Source organism: Macrobrachium nipponense, chromosome 10 (genome assembly GCF_015104395.2).
Source record: "Macrobrachium nipponense isolate FS-2020 chromosome 10, ASM1510439v2, whole genome shotgun sequence".
NCBI classification, from domain to species: Eukaryota; Metazoa; Arthropoda; class Malacostraca; order Decapoda; family Palaemonidae; genus Macrobrachium; species Macrobrachium nipponense.
The window spans coordinates 61,008,333-61,031,401 of record NC_087204.1 but is presented as its reverse complement, the minus strand read 5'-3'; the positions used below and the strand labels follow the sequence as shown (position 1 = coordinate 61,031,401).

The window sequence follows — 23,069 nt, the reverse complement described above, 5'->3', positions numbered from 1 at the left end:
AAGTTGAGATTGACAGAAGAAGCCAGAGAGGACCGGCAGCCTTCGTTTAAGACAGAAGCAAAAATATTGCCAGGGTCCAACAATAGCTTTATAAGTTTTTTAGTTGTACTTGTAACTCTAATTCTTTGCGCAGTAAAGAAAGAAACTCTGCCGTTCGTCTCATTCAAACTTCTCCTGAGAGACTAAGACTACAAAGATTACTAATCCACAACTAACATTAAGAAGAAGCATAAAGTTAAAAACCAGACTGCAGAACACATTATCAAGAAGAACCAGGTAAGCGATCATTTAACTCGAACACTCTACCTTACAAAAAAAGCACCACATAACATTTGGTGGCAGCGGTGGGATCCAGATGATGTAACGTGCAGTGAAGATAGTTGAAATAAATATGCATTTCAAGTTATAACAGTGATATCAATCGACGAACAGAAATTAGAATGAATAACAATGGCAAAGAGTAATAGTGATCGATAAAATCCTGCTTGAAGACGTAAATAAAAAGTGCATTAATAGACTTTATACAACAGCGAGAACATTTTCGTTTTCCCCTCGAAGTAAAACAATGAGACATAGCGTGTTATGAAATGGAGGCATAATAATTGTGCAACGCAGACATAACATCATTGAGTCGAGACGTGGAATTGGTGCAGCCGGGGAGTGTATTGCAGATGAACGAAAACACATTCCTGTTAAAGAATCAACGTTACTGAAGAATGTTCGACAAGGACGAATCTTTGCTGAACAACGAAACGAGAAAACAGCGTCAGTCAAGATTGATTGTCAAACATAATAGGTGAATTCTACAACGAAGCAAGGGATATCGAAAAAGCAAAACGAACGAACAGAAGTAAGCGTGCTGAAGCTGAATTTTTTTTATTCTTTGTCTATAAGAGTGTGAGAAAAGATTACATATTCTTTCTCTTAGAGATTATCAAACATTTTTTTTAATTCCCTCTCAATAAGAGTATAAAAAATTTTCTTTTAATTTTTCTTTTTGTTTAATAGCTAGGAAATCTTAGTATTTTTTTATGGTTAGTGATATATATCATTTTGAATACTTATATATTTTGTGTACCATTTATTTGAATAATTTCTTTTAACAAGTTGTGCACTTTGAGTTCAAATTAGCGATTTTTTATGTATACCAGTATACTTTTGAAATTAACAGTGCATGAGAATCTTTTTTGAAACTGTTTTGCATAGTGAACTATACATGCAATTTTTCTTTGAATATTGAGTTCTGTATCATTTTGGTTTACAAATTGTTGTTGGTTTTTTTTTTCCAGTTTCACATATAATTTTTTATGCTATTGTGTAATGATGAGTAGCATATGTGAATAATTTTTGTTTTTAGGAAATGCATAAAGCCTTTAATGAATTACTCGACGCAGTCAGAGATAGCTCATACAATTTAAGACCAACACCAGACAGACGCAGTAGAATCCCAGTTCCAATTTCACAAACCTTGCTAATTCAAGGAAATACTATCCCTACTAACACCAATAACAATAATCGTAACAGTGCCAATAATACTAATAATATAACTACTAATAGTACTAACACGTTTCGAAACAGAAGAATGAATCAGGCAGCTGTAATAACACAAGCCACACGTTTCTGTGGACAAGTTGAAGCTTCCAATCCTCTTCAGGGGGAATAACAGATAAAAGAGCTAAAATTAATGAAGCCTTGCTTCTCGTTAGTTCAGAACACGGTGATGAACATAAAATTTTGAATTCAGTAGTTTAAGCAAATTAACTAAATATGATGAATTCAAAACAATTTGTTTGATGCTCTGGGAGCCCGTGAGTAAAGAAGATATATTATATAATATTACTAAGTTCCTAAATCCCCAATATGAATCGATGGCAGAGCTCGACGCAAATGTTGAAAATACCATTGACAATAATAGAAGACTTGAAGTCCACAAACATCACCATTGGAGATAAGACACAGTTTGGTGATGATGATAGGGAATTAGTTAACGTAAGATACGTCTTAAACTACTTGGCACATGGAACCATATATAATGCTCTAGGAGAAAAGGAAAAGAAGGCCTATCGAAAATTTAAAATTGATCCCAAGAATAATAGCCTTCAAACATTAAAAACGATGAAACAAGAAATACAGAAGGCAGAGACAAATTTCTCCAAGGAATTCGTAGGGGTAATAGAAAAACAAAATGAATGGAAAGGCAGAAATAATAACCCTGCAAATAGAGTGAATAATAATGACAGACAAGCAGGGAATAGATCCACTCCTTTTCAAGGGAAATATAACAGAAAATGGAATCCTAAGCAGAAGGGAAGACAGAATTATTCAAGGAATGGTCCACCCATGACATATAAGCCTGGTCAATCTTCAAACACAAATAATTCAAGTCAAGGAAACTATTCAGCTCAAGGAGCAAGACCAAAGGTAGCATGTGAAAATTGTGGGTATACAAATCATTCCACTAGTGAGTGCAGAAAGCCTAGAAGCTGTGCAACTTGCAAGAAGGCTGGGCATTTAACTAAAAGCTGTTGGTTCAATAATAAGGGAACCAATAAGGAAGTAATAGAAGTAAGTAACGACCGATCAATTCCACAGAAGAAAGAAAATAATTCCCTTCAAGATGATATAAGAAAAAAAGAAGAAATAGCCAGTATGGAAAATGAAGGTTCTTCCGCATTTTCCTACATAAATAACAAAGAAGTAGTATTCTCCATGAAAGCATGAAAGAAGAAGAAATAAACAGAAAGGATTTGCTTATTGTGAAGATTCCAATAAGTGTAAAGACATCTACTGTACTTATAGATTCAGGCAGTACAGTGAATATAATAGATAAATAAACTTTACCCAGATACTTAGGCATTTCAGAAACTCTGATTCAGAGTTAAAATAAAGTTATAAAAGGAATAGCGGGTAAACAAATTAGAAGTCTAGGAAAAGTGAACTTGGAAATAGACATTTTGTCACACAAATTTGTCGAAAGTTTTCTAGTTCCAGAAGACAGATTTTTTCCCACACAAGTATTATTCTCATTTAATTTAATGAGAAGATGTGGCATAATACTAGACTCCAATGAAGGAAAGATTAGCCTGAAGCAGGATAATCAGAAGAGCGTATGTTTTGCGCTTGACGAAGAAAAGCCTCATCCAAATCTGATCACTTTGTCTGAGACAGTTTCGACGAGCGAGAAAGACATACGAGAAAGGCAAGATAAAATAGAAAGATAGAAAAGAGGAATTCCCACCATTACAGAATACAGAATCAATGAAATGTGCACATATAGATGATATATACTCAGATTCAAGTAGTTAGTCAGATATAAATAATGGTGATCACCGAAACTGTGACTATGACGAAAAGCAAGATGCTTACACAGATACATGTACTAATAACTGTAGCAATGAAGTAATGAGTTACGAAGATAAAGGGAAAATACTAAATGAAGTATTGCTATTAGATAAGATAAAGAAATCAGGTATAAATAATATAATAGAAGTAACAGAAGAAACCACAGAAAATGCAGAACTTTGTTATTTTTCAGACATGAAGATGAAGAGATATGTTGCGTTAGCACCGCTGATGATAATAAAGCACAATTTATACTCAATAGAGCAGTAACTTTAAATCCAAAATGCTTAATAAAAATATATTTAAGGGCAAATGAGAACATAAGGGCTAAAGATGTCCTATTGTTGAACGATGAATTGCCAGATCTTGTCAGAATGGATAATTCACTAGTCCACATGAATGGTGATAATTGTGAAGCTTATGTTCAAAACTGTTCAAATAACAAACTAACACTATACGCAGGCACTGTCTTTTGCATAGGAATACCTATTAACAATCCTTTACTAACAGTAGAAGAAAATGCATTTTTCTCTATAAATGGCCAAAACTCTCAAATAAATCAGGAAGTAAATAAAGCCGATTTTCCAGAAAATAGAAAAAAGTTAATTCAAGTGCTAGAGAAATATAGAAATGTAATAGCTGTAGAAGGAGATAAACTAGGAAGAACAAATGTCCTACAACATAAGATTTTGTTAGATTATGGAGCCAAGCCATTTTTTTCCTAATTACAGATTACCAATAAGCCAGAGACCCATAGTTGACAATTTGATCGAGGAAATGTAAAGAGATGGAGTAATAATTCCTTCTAAATCTCCCTATAATTCTCCATTGTTGCTTGTTCCAAAGAAAGATGGCAGTTGGAGACATTTAATAGATTATAGAAAATTAAACTCCAACACAGTTCCAGATAGACTGCCGATGCCGGTAATTCAAGATATGTTAGCTCAATTAGGAGGGGCTACAGTATTTTCATCACTGGACTTCCTCAGTGGGTATTGGCAAGTACCTCTAGATGAAGAATCCAAACAATTCACAGCCTTCAGCACACATAAAGAATATTTACAATTTGAAGTAATGCCATTTGGACTCACATCAGCTCCTTTAACGTTTGTTAGGTTAATGTTACAAATTCTAGGAGACAGAAAATGTTGCAGTACATTTAGACGATGTAATCATTTTCAGTAAAGATTTAGAAAGCCATCTCAAAACATTAGAATTGGTCCTAGAAAGATTAAGAATGGTAGGACTAAAAATTAAATCAAAGAAATGTCAGTTCCTGATGAAGTCATAAGAATACTTGGGTCATGTAATTAGTGAAGACGGACTGCGCATGCAAGCAGGTAAAATAAAGGCAATAATTGATTATCCAGCTCCCGCTAATTTGAATGCCTTAAGATTTCTTGGAATGGTTGGATATTATAGACCGGTTATTAAAGGATTTGCTACTATCGCCAAACCTTTGACAGAATAAACTAAAAAGGATGTTAAATATGAATGGCAGAATGAACAAGAAACAGCCTTGCAAACATCAAAGAGCAAAATGGCTAGGAACCCTGTTTTGGTCTACCCAGATTTTTCAAAAGATTTTTATTTAGCTTGTGATGCCTCGAGCATAGGGGTAGGAGCTGTATTGCTACAAAAGGCCAAAACTAGAATGAGGGCAGTATACTATGCCAGTAGAGTTTAAACCCAGCAGAAAAACACTATAGTACATCTGAAAGAGTGTTTAGCTTTATTTTGGGGTTGAAAGAAACTTAGACACATACTTTTAGGTCATAAAGTTTATGTGCTTACTGATCCCAAACCCATTTGTGATTTGTTTAAAAAGAGAACTTTTGCTAACAACATGGTGTTTAATAGATGGTTTGCTCCAGAGTTCAGATATATTCCAGGGAAACTTAACTCCTTGGCAGATACCTTATCCAGATCTCAAGAAGAATCAGAAAATGCATTACCACAAATACCTTTTGTTTTAGTTGTCAAGTGGTAGATTTAGATTTAGAAAGAGTGAAAGTAGAACAAGATATCGATCCAGAAATCAGACAAATAGTAGGACAGCTACTAACAGATGAATCCTTAAAACCTGATTTTCGGTTAATAAATGGTTTGTTGTATAAAATACCCACAGAGAAAAATGGTTGTTCTCGACTATATATCCCGAAAACACTAACCAGAGAGGTTTTAGAACTAACACACTCATATAACTTGGCAGGGCATCCAGGAATTAAAAAGACAACCAGAATCATAACCAGAAATTATTTTTGGCCACATTGTAGTGAAGATACCAAGAACTTTGTACAAAATGGCGTAGTTTGTAATCGACATAAAGGCAACGTAAATACAGAAGCTCCACTTTAAAAATATCCATCAGAAATAAATCCATTTCAAATAGTAACTATGGACTTTTTGGGTCCATTTCCAACAACTATTAGAGGAAACAAACAAATATTAGTCTTCTTAGACAATCTAACTAGATATGTAGAAATCATACCTGTAAGAAACAGAGATGCAGCTACAGTAGCCGAAGCTCTTAAATCTAGAATTGTAACCAGACTTACATGTCCTCAAGTTCTTATATCTGATAATGCTGCTGAATTTACCAGTGATCTTTTAAAGAAAATATGTGAATTTTATTAAATAAATAAATGTCAAATAACAGCTTATAAACCCAGTTCAAATGGAGCAGTAGAGCGAACTAATCGTAAAATAAAGGATATCCTGAAAACCTTAGTAAATCCACATACAGAAGTTTGGGACTTAGGTCTTGAAGACGTACAGTTCACATTGAATAATAATAATACTGTAAATGAGACGATAGGAGAATCTCCTCATTATTTACTATATGGCTATCAGAAAAGAATGCCAAATACGTTGTCAGATGATGCAACAACACCCAGACATACTTATAACTATGATGACTATGTAGCATGGACAACCAGACATCTTTACGAGACTATCATGCAGACAAGAGCTAGACTAAAAGACGTACATAAGACTCAAGAAAAATACTATAACAAAAATATCACTAAACCAGACATTACAGTGGGTACTCAAATTTATGTTCAGAATCATGTACTAGAAGGTCCAAATGTAAAAGTTTCTCCCAAATTCACTGGGCCATATAGAGTAAAAGTTAAATAAATATAGAGTAATAAAAGAAAGTGATCTAAAGTTCACTGGAAACATGTAAAGGTAGTGAAAACAGATCCATGGTCTACGATATAGATAACATAAGGAAGGGAAATACTGTAAAAAATCCAATTACAACGAGGTATGATCTAAGAAACAGAAAGAGGTAAAGATGTGTGTATATAGCCATATGTAAATAGTGTTGGAATGAAAATATCATAACGGTGATGTATATAGTGCACCTTATGTGTCTATATATAAAGAAAATCTTATTAAGTCTAATTTTTGCAGAGGCAAACATGCAGCTCATCATAGCACTAGTTTTGACTGGACTCATCTCTTCAGAAGTGGAGATAAGAAAAGGTGCCCTGTTAAAAAGACATGGAAAAGTCAAAATGATCAAGGACCTTGGAATAGTTAGTATAGATATTTCCACAGTGTTCAAACGTGAAAGTGAACTAAGAGAAATCCAAAATGGTATTAAAGCAATCCTACAGAAGGGTGATAATAACAGTGCCATGTAATTATTGGAAAAGTTGAGCATGAACATAGATAACACACTGACAACAAGGTCCAAAAGATCCCTCTTACTCTTCATTGGAACTGCTCTAAATCAGTTGTTTGGGATCGCTACGAAGAAAATGTAGAACTAGAAAAGGAAAGAATTGACAGACTGGAAAAGTGGGCAGCCGCAAGGGGTACAGTGATAAATAAAGTGACTACCTCTCACAATCAAAATGCAGAACAAGTAGAAAAATTAAAAGTATTCATAAGTCAAGTGAATCAGAATGTAACAAAAGAACTCAATAAGATAGAAAATATAGTGTTTAAATACCTTTGCACTGGAAAGTGAAGTGATGTTACAAGAACATAAAGACATACTGAATGCTGTCTTACTTGCTTACAAAGGTATTTTGAGCCTAACACTTATCACTCCAAAGGAATTAGAAGGCATTAATAAATAGTTTTATATAATTGAGAAGCATTGCACACCTTTAGTAGAAGATATTTTCATGCACTATAATTTGATAGGTGCCAAAGTAACCCATGACAGAATTATTTTAGTTCTATCTTTCAATACGAAAATTTCAAATGTGCTAGTTTCTGTATATCCCTTTCCTTTGTATATTGAAAATCAGATCATTATTAGAAATGGGCTTAGTATTCATTTTGCATTGGAAGAACGTGGATTAATGTTAGCCTTTTTAACTGATGAATAATTCAATGAATGTGTAATTTTGAAGGAAAAAGAGTATATATGTTATATTGATAACTTATATAAGACTACCAATGATCATCCCTGTATACAAGAGTTGATTTTAAAACAAAATCAAGAAAAGGATATGTGTACACAGTCATTTAATAAGTCATTTGAAGCAACTATAGTGAAGGAAGACATTTTTGTATTTTCATTACATACTATTATAGCCATAGTCACTTGTCTTAATATCACCACCCAACTGAGCAAGTCTTATGCAACATCATGTAAGTTAGGTATACAATATCACTTATACTATGAACCACAACTTTTCACTGAATACCTTTTCAACAAATATATGCCATATAAGAATTACACATTTGCAATTGATGAGTTTAAATTGTCTCAGCTAGAATTAAAGGAACTTGAGACCTTGAATTATGTTGATGACTATCACTTGTATACGAAACAGATAGCACCATTTCTTTCATTTGTAAATCTGCTGATAATAGTAGTCACTATTGTGTTGTTTGTCATCATAGTGAGGCATTTTTTTATCAAAAAGATACAAGGGAAAAGAAATTATCCATAATTGACATTTAATATCCACATCATTTTTAACATTTTTTCTCAGATAATGTATTCTGACTAATAATTTATTATGCTTATGCTTTAATACATTTTTAATCTCACATATTTATGTATTTGTATTATTTACCATTTACTATGATTTTATTTAACAATTTTATTACACTTATCCTTTTTTCCAGAATTGGGAGAACAATTTTGATGTGTATTTTGTTGTACTCGTTAATCATTTTTTTAGTATATCCATTTTGTCATATATATATATATATATATATATATATATATATATATATATATATATATATATTAAACATTGAAGACAATGTTTGATAGGTGACCGAGTGATGTAATGATAGCTATAAGAAATAATAGTAGATAGAGTAGCGTAAAAAACAGAGAGAATAATCAGAGTAGGTACAGTTGGACACAGGTTTCCCTGGTACACCGTCTTGCGAGACTTCGAAAAATTACATGGTAACAGTGTTTACTGAGTGAGATGAACCCCTTCTCTGCTAACAAGAGTTCCACCAATAAGTTCTGGAGTTCGTTTGGTGGGCGGAGTTATTAGGAATGGTTGGAGAAAGACACACACACACACACACACACACACACACACACACACGGAGTAAAAAAAAATCTGAGCAGTTTATATCGTTGTAATGAAGATTGTTTTCTCACATGTAATATAAGTTTGTTTATTAAGGTTCCATTTAACTTTCGGCCAAGACGTTATCTTACAACCGTGTCTATTATTATATATCGGTCATATTCATTACACAATACTTAAAATTGATCAACATTTTAAAGTTATATTGGTATTGCCGAAAATCACGAACATCATAACAGGATATTTTAACCTTATCACGTAAGCCAAGTTTATAGCACTGGTTGCAGTGCGTTTCCCCTCTCTCTCTTCTCTCTCTTCTCTCCTCTCTTCTCTCTCTCTCTCTCTCTCTCTTATACTAGCTAACTATATATATATATATATATATATATATATATATATATATATATATATACATATATATATATATATATCTCAGCTATACTAGCTAACTTAGTGATAAGAAAAACCCCTGCGCTCAGTATGCAGTTCTGATATGTCATTAGTGTATTCGGGAGTGGATCAGTGACCCAATAATATCGAAGATTGCCCTTCCTGACAATACCCATGATCATAACCAAAGCAAAGAAATTTCTCATCTCTGATACTGTAATGTCATAAACTCTTGTTCCCTTGAGTGTTCGCTTGATATATTGCCCCATTTCAAAACATGAAATTAACGATTGGATCTCTCTACCGTCAGTTCCATTATAGAATTATTAAAAATAGAATAAAAAAACTTTATTCCTGATATACTATCATCAAAATCGAAGGTGTGCGGCAAAAAATTATCGCCACTAATCCTTTGCCACACAGGATTAGCTGGTTTGACGTTTCTGACAACCTCCTAGGCCACCCTTACCTCCCCTCCCCCGCGCAGTTCATACAAATGGAAGACGAGCAGTGCAAACGGCCAGCAAGACCTCTAATAAGGCACTAAGTAGTACAGAACCAATATCAATACAATAAGCTATGAAGGCGCACAAAATTAAAAACTTAAGAACGTCACATGACGTAAACAACATGTGTGGGACGACTTCTGCAACACGTCATATGACGTGGTTGACATTTTAAGGGTCAACTGTTGTTTTTTCTAAAATTATGTATGCACTGATATATTATAGGCTTTCCTTATAGTGGCTGACATAAAGAGAGTATCATTTACTGAATTGACAGTTACCTTTTAAAATGTCCCACAGAACATATGACCCCTATACTCAGAAACGTCAACGACAGCCAAAAAATATACCAAATTTTTACTCTTGTTCATATAACTTAGGTTTTACACCAAAGATACATTGAAAATATCAGTAGGATATAAAGCATTACATTTCAAATAATGGAAACTATTTTAATAGACTTCAACAAGCTAATAAGCAAAAATAAGTGGCAAAGTATCATATCTGTATCGGCTACACCACAGAGAACAAAGTATACAGGTAAGGCCCCGTCCACACGGTCGAGCTTTGGTCGACGAACTTTGTCCGATGTGACGTCAGAAGCGGAGAAACAGCGGGAAAAGTCAGAACTTTGCCGCGTTTTCTCCGCTTCTGACGTCACATCGAACAAAGTTCGTCCTGCAAAGCTCGGCCGTGTGGACGGGCCTTAAGGCAATTTGCCAATACTGTTACCGACCTCACTGTATGATAACTGCTCAGCGAGTCATTCAGTTCTATAATTCAGTGCCGTTAACAAGAAACGGTGATTAGGAAGACATCAAAAACATGTTGGGCCTGAGTAAGTAGGAAAGTTTACTGCAATACTCTCAATATTGTATGGAGGCATTATGCCATTTTTTTTTTACAGATACTTCGAACATTATATCAAGAATATCATGGTTATAATAAAACTTGTTGTGAATTATGTTTATTAAAACATAATCAAATAACTAGTGAGAACAAAATGAGAACATTTTAGGTCCTACAAAAAATATAACATTTATATTATACAATCTAATACCTTGACCATCCACCCTCTCTCTCAGTCACTTCCCTCAATCTGTCGGGCATCGAATGAACAAGGTTGAAAATTTTCTGCGGCGTCTACAAATTTTCCACTGAGAGTTGATGTGAGCCATGAGTTGCTGTGTTGTTCTCTCATGTTCCATTTTCCATTTGTTCACCATCTGGGCCCACACGTGTTCAATCACATTCATATCTGCTCCTTTGCTCGGCCATTCAAGAAGAAGCAGGTTATCCTGTCTGGCAAACCACTCTTGAACAACGTGAGCAGTGTGAACAGGATGGGCCCTGGTGGGAAGGGAAAATTCCTTTCTCGTAACGAAGGCAAGAAGGAGGTTTGCAGCAGCTCAACATACTTAGCTGCTGTGAATCGTCCCTCGATACGGAACACATCACCCATACCATGCAGACACACCCAGCCCCATACGTTGCAGGTGACATGGCTAGATCGAAACCGAACCACTCACGATGTTACGGGGTTCATATCTGAATGAGAGAAAAAAATGGGGGTGTATAATATAAATCATACATATATATATACCTTTGGAGGATTTAAATTCTCAGTGATGAACAACACTGAAAGAATTCTATTGTGTAATTATTTATTTAATATATTATATTTGAGGAAAAAGAGCAAATGATGCCACTGTCCCTTACCTAATATTTATCTCAGAAATAGCACTCTTATTTATGTTAACTCCCTTTGTATATTTTGACAGTCCACTTCCGTGGAACAAAATCTGAAGATTGATAATTATTATAAAGAAGAATGCAATTAATAATTGATGCAAGTAACAATTTTCCTTATCATACCGAGTTCTATTTGTTCGCCAATAATGCAGCTTCCCATGCGATGTGGACGAGAAGCACTTCTCGTTAGTAAAGATGACCCGGCCCCAAAAGTCCAAACCCTTATTAGCATGACGTTGGGCAAAATCAAGCCTTCCCGCCTTATGTTGCTCCGTCAAGAGCTCCTTCGTCGCTGGAGTTCTGTGATGAATCCCAGCAGCGTGGAGTCTGCGTCGTACTGTCATCGATGACACTTCTAATCCAATATCTTCATGAATGGCCTCGGCATTGTTAAGGGTTGCTCTCGAGCAGCCCTGATAATGGCGTCATCCTCAGCTGGGGTGGTTTTCTGTGGACTACCTGGCCTAGCTTAGAGAACATATTATCTTAAATGTTTAACTTATAATTTATATAACATCGCAATCAATTCTAGATTCTTCGAATTTTGTACTCGATGGATTGATCATAATTTAGTAAACATGGCTGTATATTTTTGGTTTCAAAAGCATATCAAATAGAACGAGATTACATATATCCATAATATTCTCAATTTGGTTGGTGGTTATTAAAACTGTAAATCATTCCTGAGCCATCACTGAAATGACATTTAATAAATAAACTATAGCTATCAAAAGACACAATGACTGTGACGGGGTGGGCACAAATAAAATGCTCTTATAGGCTTAATTTTACCAAGACAACTCAATCGACTATCTAACTTTGTTCATGGTTGAGGTCGGCAAGGGCCAACCACCCACGGTGTGGAATTATGGAGGTGCACCTGAAATATTACTGTGGTGTTGGAATGGCTGTGGATATCTGTAGACTAACCAAAATTATAATAGCGAGACGAAATACATTTAAGAAAGAAACTTTCATATCAAATAAGCAAGATTAAATAACCATGAACAATGTAAAATATCCACCAATCATTCAGCATAAACAACCTACGCAAGACGTTAAAGTTCCCACTCTCCTCCCACCTTCTTATCCACAACTGTACCGTGGTGGGGGACACACCAACATCACGTGCAATGGCTCGTATCGAGAAACCATTGTCGCGTAAAGTGACAATTCGTCCTCGCAGCGCCAGATTTGTGTCCCTTCGATTCATGGTGAGTGGTTATGAAGTCTAACCCATTTAAAAATCCTACTGACGACCTTACCTCCGTTGGGATTCAGACTGTTTCGAGTCGAGTAAAACAATACCATGATTCATATATCATTATATCGTTCCTTGATTGTAGGATTAGCCAATAGGGATCACGATCACCATGGCATGAAATAAAGAATATACTACTGTTAAATATAATATGCTCACATAATTATTGTTCCTGTTAATAATTACATTGAGAACTGAATACTCGTTAAGCACTGCTTCGTAAAATGAGCTCGGTAAAAGTGTTCGCGAATTCTCTAACCAATTTCTCTGTAACTAAGATTCGATTAAGTACGAGATTTTGCTATAGTGTACTACACCAGTACCGTAATTTATAAGAGTATCATGAATCACAAATTATAAAGAATAGACACTTGTCCTGTACGAAGAGGCAAAAGGCTCGATTAGCCAGAAATGGATATGACACAACAGTATAAAAAAAATTCGCCTACCCACCCTCTCTCCCTCCTCCCCCTCTTCCACCACCCCTTCCCCCCCTCTTCCTTCTCATCTCTCTCTCTCTCTCTCTCCTCTCTCTCTCTCTCTCTCTCTCTCTCAATGTTACTTCAGTTTTAGTATATTTTGTACGATTTTTTTTATCTATCCATCTATCTAATCTAATAATAATAATTTACAATATTGTTTATATCTAACGATTCACTTGGTTGTTACCTGCCAGCAAGGCTGGCATTACGGTACGGTACGAAACGGTTGATATTTAGCCTATGTGTACGGTACGGAATTACGCAACGACAATTTTACCAAAGTACGGTACGGTATAGTTCAGGTACGGAAAAAATGTGTAAAAAACAAGGGAACAATATTAATTAATTATTAATAATAATAACCAGTTTTTTACTATTATTCTTAGCATCAGCAGCAGCAGCAGTAGTAGTAGCTATTACTATTTTTATCTTAAGGTCAAATTGTTTTTTCTTTCTTTAGTGACTATTGACTTGGGTAAGGAGTAAATGATTATAATTATTAGAGTGAGAGATATCTGCATGTATGGTGGAGTAGTAGAACGATAGATACTGTGATTGATGGTAAAGCTACTGTTATACTTGTGTTTGGTTACCTCCTTCGCAATCTTCATTTGGACTCAGGGCATCAGCCATATGCTTGTATTACGAAGGTGAAGAAGAGATGGCCGCCTAGGAACATAACTGTCGGCATGGTAGCAGAAATCCGTTTGTCACGCAACTTTTCAACTTTTTTTCTTTTTTTTTAGCAAAGAGAGAGCCGCCAATTGCCTACAGATTGGTTTGAATAGGTAACTGGTTACAGTTGCTCTATGTGTTACAAATAAAAATTGAGCATTTTTACCGGACATTCATTTGAGTTAAAGCCTTGATTATACCGAAAAATTATAGCAAAATCTCGTACTGATACCAGTCTTCATTACAGTGTTATTGACCAAAAACTTGACTGCACTGTCTGTGAAACCCACAGTAAGAGAGCTTTACCAATTACAAATAAACATTACCTTTTATCTGAAATGTTTTTAATTATACGTTTTGAAGTTAACTGTAATTGCGGTTGCTTTTTATTCATACTTAATGGTAATTGTAATTGTAACTGAAAAGTTCAAATAATAAAGTACTTTATTTGAAATTGTTATCCTAGAGCAGCCCTCTTACTTTTCGAGAACTCATCTTAACCAAATGCAACAGAGATGTTTTGAGTCGCTACCCAATTTATTTATTATATTATTAAGGGAGAATCATAACAAGCCAGCTACCAATTCTAAAATTTTTTTTTTATTCCATTTATTTCCTTTTTTGTACAAAAATTTTTGTGAAATTTTTTTCCAATATTTAAGTTTTGTATTTCAGTATTATTGAAGCTGTAATTGTAATTCGATAACAGGTCAGGTAATTATGATTCTAATTGTAATAGACATAAAGCAAACGTAATTACCCCTAACCAGCTTATATTACATAAGATATGCGACAGTAGCTACTTCATACGAAATGGATGAGCATAAAAATAATGGGAACAAAAATTTAAAAAAAAAATGTATGCATACATGGGAGAAAACTGATTAGAAATTCAGTGATTTTTCCACTACACTTCGGCTTCTCTCGGTGCACCTGTGAATTGTTCAATCTTTAATAAATCGACTTTATCTTTCCCGGGATCTATGGGGTTCATGTCTGCACCCTTATTTGGCCAGGCAACCAATTCAAATCCTCTCGACCTTGAAACCATTCCTGGGACGTATTCCTTTTTGGCCGTATGGGATGGTGGGGCAGCCGTCATGAATGAAAAATGACAGGACTAGGTGGAAAGGGATAATTCCGTTGTTGAAGAGAAGGGAGGAAGAAATCCTGAAGAATTTTAACGTATTTTTCACTGGTGAAACCTTTCAGTCTTGGTGATATCACATATACCATGTAAGGAAATCCTGGCCCACACGTTTACGGTTACAAGCCACTCCTGGCCACTTCGTAAATGTTTCCTCGGTGGTATCTGAAGGAAAACAATCTAAATTTTTTACAATTTACGCTTTGCTTTCCGTAAAAGGAAAGAATGATATATCGTTTGGGGAAATGTAATGCTAAGTAACAACCCCTGCATTAGGATAATGTTTATTCATCTATGAGGATTAATACTTATTACAAGTTTGCCTCCTCCAACCTCTTATACACTAAAACAGCTCGAAAGCTGATTAGTAGAATTCACGTTAAGAGAGGAACAGCACCACCTTTAGTAAAACAGTTGTTTCAAAACAGACAATTAACCAATGACAGTAATGACCTGAGATGTTGCAATGCCAGTAACAGCCAATCAATCAATCAGTCCCAATAATATATCACTTTGTTCGCTAACAAGTTTGCCACCCAATCATGGCTAGACTGAGGTGTTGTATAAATTTTGATAGGGCTTCTGTCCTCTGCTAGTAGTATTCGTTATAGTCTCCCAATGAACAGCAACATATTGTTCTCCGAGCGCAGATGGTCGCTCTACGAGAAAGTGGGCTTTCAATACGTGCTGTTGCACAGCGTCTTGACGTCTCCCCTACAACAGTAAATAAATGGAAAAGGAGGTGAGCTTAGACTGGGAAATTGACCGACTTTGGATAGCATTTATTTATTTCATTTATTTATTAATTTTTTAAACTATAAATCTTATAAACCCGTGAAATTATGAAACCTAAATTACAGTTGCCTTGGTCCTGTTGAACTCTAATAGTGATTCTTTCTCTTTACTTCCCAGTATACCAAATAGCGTTCCCATAAGTAAAAACAAGCTATAATTAATCTTGATTATCTAGGTATCTGCATGTTCATTACGTATTTCAGTTCGAAGACCTCCACCACGAATGACCTCCCGTGAAGATAACGACGACATTCGACGAGCAGCAGAAGAAGATCCTTTTACCAATACTATTGCTATTTGTGAACGTCTGGCATTAAATGTTTAGGCTATGACGGTGCGAATACGCCTGCATGAGGCAGGAATACCTCATAGAATTCTTGCCAAGAAGGAATTTTCGGCATCGTGCTGATAGGCTTGCCTTCGTTCAACGGTTTGTGGGGGAGGATATGGAATTTTGGTCTCGAGTCGTATGCAGTGACGATAGGTCTTTTACTAGCAGAAGTCACGGCAGAATACATAACTGAAGACCGAGTAATATAAGTGAGTTTCTAAAATCATTAATAACAGTCAGACTATAATAATTATAAGCAAGGGTAATATTATAATCAAAAGATAATAATTTTGTCAATAACCATGTATTTTCCGCTAATTGAATTATATTGCCACGAGAAGTGTGAAAATAAAAATTCTTCATTGAAAACCCCCCATTAGTTCTACTATGGCCAGCTTTCAGGCATTAAGCAAATACATTATTAATGTTATGAATAATCACGTAGGCAAACTTATAATATAGAGTACAGCCTGTTTACTGAATTAAAGAATATCCTTTCATAACGGACTGTTGCAGATCAAAGTTAATGCTATTATAAGTATTAATCTTTGCAGATGAATAAACATTCTTAACTTATTGCAAGGGTTGTTACTTAGCATTTTATTTCCCCAAACGATATAGAATTATTTTCCCTATTACGAAAAGCAAAGCGTGAATTGTTAAAAATTAGATTTTTTCCTTTCAGATACTACAGAAGAAATTTACGAGGTGACCAGGAATGGGCATGTCACAGTAAACGTGTGGGCTGGTATCTTCTTACATTTTAGGATGAAAATCAAATCACCAGGATTGAGTGGAGGCTCACTGGTGAAAAATACATTGAAATTCTTCAGGATTTCTAACTTCTTTCACTTCAACAGCGGAATTATTCCTCCCCACCTGCTCCTGTCATTTTCATTCACGACCGCTGCCCCATCCATACGGCCAGAATAGTCCAGGAATGGTTTCAAGGTCGAAAGGATCTGCAGTTGCTTGATGGCCAAGTAAGGATACAGACATGAACCTCACTAAGAATATTTAGGCTAATTTGGTAAAATGTTGGGAGCCTGAGAGGGAGAGGAGACCAGATCAACTTATGAACCTCTGGGAACACAATGGAAACTCTTCCACAACCGACCACAGATCGTCAGAAACCATGAATCTAAGCCTAACAGATTGCAAGAGGTGATCTTGAAGGAAGGTGTCTGGACTTCTCACTAATATTAAAAACAAATGTAAAAATTAAGTGGGTATATTTGGATTACCCCATGGCTTCCGTTGAACTTCCATGTCGTATGATGTAAAAAAAAAAAAATCGTAAACAGACCTATGCATATCGTTTAGCTGTAGGTCATGATTATTATAATTTATTTATTAGAAAGGTGAATTTGATATTTTAAAGGAGTCAAAATCTAAAGGGAATTTCGCTATCCTGATTTTTTCTTAAAACATTATCTAAAAAGATAACCCTAGGACAATATCATCAAACTACATTTCTCCAAATAGCTCTTTCCACAATGGAAAGGTAAATGACTGAAGTGGCTGTTTAACAATAGAGACGTCTGTCTCTTATCCTCACACAAATGATGATAAGAGCTAAAGGAATTTCTGTCCGTATGACATTAAAACACGTATCACAATTAATATATTAGAAAATATAAGCCAAGTAGATATGTTTATCCATATCATGTAATAATTATTGTAATGAACGGCGTGTAGGGAATAACCTCTATAGTATATTCAAGAGGAAATACAACCCCAACCATGAATACATGAAACCTCTGAATATCAACAATTGTTTATCATTGGCAAACGAATTAAGTTTACCATATGGGAACGGTTAAAAGTTTGCACAAAGTTTGGGAGTCCTTCTTCACTTTCCATTACACGTTGTGGAATTTTCTCTGTCCCTAGTAGTTTCATTTTGATTCCTCAGTAACGTCTAATCTCTCTCTCTCTCTCTCTCTCTCTCTCTCTCTCTCTCTCTCTCTCTCTCTCTCTCTCTCCTATTCATTCTAATGTATTTACAAGAGAGAGTAAGTTTAACTCAATCCTTCTTCTTGTAAATGTTGTTGTATTCAGAAAATCTACAGTACTATAATAATATTAGGATAAACACTAAAAACACGCAGGCATTAAAGATAAACAAGAAAATATTTCAAGTGGAGCTTTTCGTTAGCCATACACTCTATCTACGAGCATATCTAGTACTTCGTCCACTCATCGGGGTCGCAACAGGCCCACCTTACCCCTAGTCCCCCACCCATTTCAGTTGTAGCAAAGCCAGGCTGAGGACATCGGTACAGCAAAAGCAAGAAGCTTGTCAGTTTGAATTACATTTTAGAATTCCAAAACCTGTCAGACGGCTTAACAACAAGAACTCTATCCCCGACAGCCACTACCCCCTGCCCCCGAAAAAAATATATATGCATACTATATTAGTTTAGTTCAAGATTAAAAAAGGGGGGGGGGGGGGGGGGGGGGGGGGTGTTAATGGACATATAAAACTGAATACTTAGCGCAGTGGTATTTCTAGATGACATGTCACTTTAAAGTAGCTAATATGGGAGAGAGAGAGAGAGAGAGAGAGAGAGAGAGAAAGAGAGAGAGAGAGAGGAGCTAAGGTGTCGGACACTTAAAACACGTTCACAGAGGTTTTGGGTATGTTCAATGAAGTGTTGCTGCACTTCTCTTTATAGCTTCCTATTATATTATTGGTAGGAAACGCACTGCAACCGATACTATAACTTGGCTTACGTGATAAGGTTAAAATATCCTGTTATGATGTTCGTGATTCTCTCCAATACCAATATAACTCTAAAATTTTGATCAATTTAAAGTATTGCGTAATGAATATGACCGATATATAATAACAGACACGGTGGTAAGATAACGACTTAGACGAAAGTTAAATGGAATCTTAATGAACAAACTTATATTAAAAGTGAGACAGTAATCTTAGTTACAGCGATATACCCTGCTCAGATTTCTTTTTTTTTTTTACTCCGTGTGTGTTTCTCCAACCATACCTAATGACTCCTCCCACTGAAAGAATTCCAGAGCTTATTGGTGGAACTCTTTGCTAAGAGAGGAAGAGTCCTCCCACCATCCCCTCAGTAAACACTGTTACCATATAATTTTTCGAAGTCCCTCAAGAAGGTGTACAGGGAAACCTTGTCCAACTGTTACAGATAATTTTCGAAGTCCCTCAAGAAGGTGTACCAGGGAAACCTGTGTTCAACTGTACAGTGAAAATAACAAGAAAGAGAGAGAGAGAGAGAATTGAGCTTTGGTGTGTGAGTCAGAATTCGATCAACAAGCCTGGCAGACATAACAAAACCTTAGTCACAGAATGTTGGACCATAACACCATCGCAATTAAAATCTGAAGACCGTCATAAAATCTTCGACCTGTGACCTCGCACCAAAATTACTCAGCTTCTAGCAGGAATACAGCTCCAACTACCGGAGGAGGTATTAACATGTTAAATTATTGACTCCGCCTGAAAAGGTGGAATTAACGTATTATCCCCACCTAAAAGGGGATGGGGAAAAGATAAGGAAATACCACTTCACGAATCAAGAATCCAGTTGGGCGGAGAACCAAGATCTACACCGCCTAAGGAGGTAGTGCCAAATTTGAACCGTGGGTGGCTCAAGTTGAGATTGACATAAAAAGCCAGAGAGGACCGGCAGCCGTCGTTTAATACATAAGCAAAAATATTGCCGGGGTCCAACAATAGGTTACTTTTTTTAGTTGTACTTGTAACTCTAATTCTTTGCACAGTAGAGAAAGAAACTTTGCTGTTCGTCTCATTCAAACTTCTCCTGAGAGACTAAGACTACAAAGATTACAAATCCTGAACTAACATTAAGAAGCATAATGTTAAAAGCCATACTCCAGAAAGCATTATCAAGAAGAAGAAGCAGGTAAGCGATCATATACCTCGAACAGTCTACCTTGCAAAAAAAAAAGCACCACATAACACACAACACATAAATAAATATATAATATATATATATATATATATATATATATATATATATATATATATATATATATATATATATATTTAAGAATTTGTTTGATATTGATATTAAAGTTTTTTTATTACTTGGTCCAACGGATTTCTTGCGAGTTTTTTGTAAGTTATTTCATCCTCTAGTAAAGTATGCATGCGTGATATGTAGTAAGTTTTGTCAAGAACCACTATATTATTGGGTTTATCAGCCTTGGTAATGTGTAAGCTATTATCATTCTTCAATTCTTTTAAACTTTTTCAGTAGCGAGCTGGGAAGTTATTTTTCATGGTAGGCATGCGTAGCACTATATGTCATGCCTTTGATATGTTCTAAATGATTTTTGTGTAGTCACAGTATTTTTCAAACTTATATAGAGATGTCGCTATGAAATAGAATTTTTATTAGGTTTTTTTCAGAAAAATTCCTATCCCAAAGACGTAGTCCTTAGAGTTATCAATAAACTTTTAACCAAATTTCTCCAGCCACCGTTGCCCAACTTTGATGTTCCTAAGAAACTGTTCTTTGCTTCCATCCCTTTTGTGTTTGATACAAAATTCTCACGTAGACTAACACAGATCATTGAACAAGAAATTCCCTGTCTTCAGTTAAAACTTATTTCTAATAATCCATGCAGGATAGGTTCCTTTTTCAGCTGTAAAGATCTCTTGCACAAGCCTTCATGAGATCTAATGTTGATAATATAAAATTTCAACCATGCCCTAGATGTCCGGGCCTTACATTGGATCTACTCGTAGGCTATTGCAAGTGAGATATTGCAGCCACATGGGTTTCAGTTTTCGTACAGCAGAGAATTAAGCAACCAGAGTTTTCTAACATAAAAACATGCTGCTATATGCAAAATAGAGGTCTTGAAACAGCACTTCTCTATTATTGGATATACAAAGGACCCAGATCCATCTAACTACTCTGGAGTCATTACTTATCAAAAGACTAGTTTCCCTCTTTGACAATCACACCACGGCTTCCCCTCTGTATTTGGCATAAATGACTTTTTGTTTGGGACGTCAGGTTTTGCTATTCCTTCTTCGTCGTTTGCCTTGGATGGTTGGTGTCTTAGTTCTCTCTCTCTTTTTACAGTGTTTTAAAGAATTTTTTTTAAACTTTTAACTTCTGCTTTACTTTTTAAACCATTAATTCTTAATTACCTTGTAATTTTGTGAATTCCTTTTTATAATGTATTTACTTTTATTGTTCACAGACTGATGATGCACCGAGAATTGTGTGCGAAACGTTTTTAATAAACTATGGCATTCTACTAATAAGTATCATGGTACCCCCTGAAGTATTGTTATCTTCGCTGACTGGAGACTATATATATATATATATATATATATATATATATATATATATATATATATATATAACGTATATATAACCAGGGAGTAAGGGCGAACTTAGCGCATGTTAAAGATAAAGCACGATGTATAAGAGTGTAGATAGAGTTCAGTTTGATGTGGAGTCGTTATTCACTGATATACCCGTTAGAGGAAGCATAGATATAATTTTGGACAAACTTTTTCCCACCTCCGATTCATTGTATCATAGTTTTTGCCGCTCCCTTTTTAAGATGTTTTTAGAACTGGCCGTGCTGGACACGGCTTTTATTTTTAATGGCGTGCTTTTCAGACAAATAGAGGGCATGGCCATGGGTTCTCCTCTCGGACCTATACATTCGCCAACATTTTCATGTGCTCCCTGGAGGAGCGTATGCTCGATGAGTGTCCCTTGGCCTATCGCCCCCTATTCTATGCTAGATATGTTGATGACACTTTTATTTTGTTTAAACAAGACCACGATGCTGAACGCTTTTTAGAATTTTCTGATTCCTATCATCACAACATCACTTTCACCATGAAAAGAGAGCACAACACCAAGCTAGCAGCATTTTTAGATATACTCGTAACTAAAGGTAATGACAAGTTTAATGCATCTATATTCAGAAAGTAAACTTTTACTGGTCTGGGGTCTAATTTTTATAGCTTTTGTTTTATCAATTTCAAACTGAACTCTATCTACACTCTTATACATAGTGCTTTATCTTTAACATCGGACTGGAACCTCTTTCACCAAGAAATTGTCTTCTTACAACAATACTTTACCAATAATTGCTTCCCTATTCATGTTTTTCACAGGATTCTCAAAAAACATCTAAATAGAAAATTTTCCAATAGGCCACAATGTTTTGACGTACCTAAACTCTCATTATATGCAACGTTTCCTTTCTTATATGAAGATAAATTTCGAAGGGATTTCTTGAAAATCGTCCAAAAATACATTGGGGCTATCGATTTTAAATTAATACCCAAGAACCCTAAAAGTATTGGCTCTCTTTTCAGATTTAAGGATCGGCTACCGCCTTTCACGTCGTCTGGTGTTGTCTATGAGTGCAATTGTCCTAAATGTAATTTGGGAAAATATATTGGATCCACCAGGCGGCTTCTCAGGGTGAGGGCCGATTCCCATAGAGGGATAAGTTATAGAACCGGAAGTCGATTGACTAATCAAGAATCGTCTAATATACGTATACATACCATTAAATGCAAAACTGAAATCAGCTATAAAGATTTTAAGATCATTGATTATACAAACAACCCACAAGAACTGCTTATTCTTGAAACTTTAAATATTAAACAACGAGTCCCTTCTCTGAATTGTCAAGCAACCGCTGTTTCCTTGTATTTGTCTTGACTCTTTGCCTCTCTCGAAAATTTTTTTGAATGTTTTGTTCTTAGTGTGTCCTTATCCTCTGTAATGGTAGGTTAACCTTCAGTGTTTTATTAATCTATTATTATCAATTTTTTTAAGTGTGTTTGTATTTAAGTATATGTTCTGATTTTTACTAAG

The 23,069-nt window shown here is 35.4% G+C and overlaps 1 protein-coding gene and 1 long non-coding RNA gene across 6 annotated transcripts in view; one reads left to right on the top strand and one right to left on the bottom strand.

The window, feature by feature from the left end:
* LOC135223639 (uncharacterized) overlaps positions 1-23,069 on the bottom strand; it is a 466,317-nt gene that overhangs the window by 191,895 nt on the left and 251,353 nt on the right. The gene's annotated exons all lie outside the window — the stretch shown is intronic.
* LOC135224163 (uncharacterized) lies at positions 673-8,369 on the top strand. The gene is made up of 2 exons (XR_010316661.1): positions 673-850; positions 6,763-8,369. It is a non-coding gene; the product is annotated as an uncharacterized LOC135224163 (long non-coding RNA).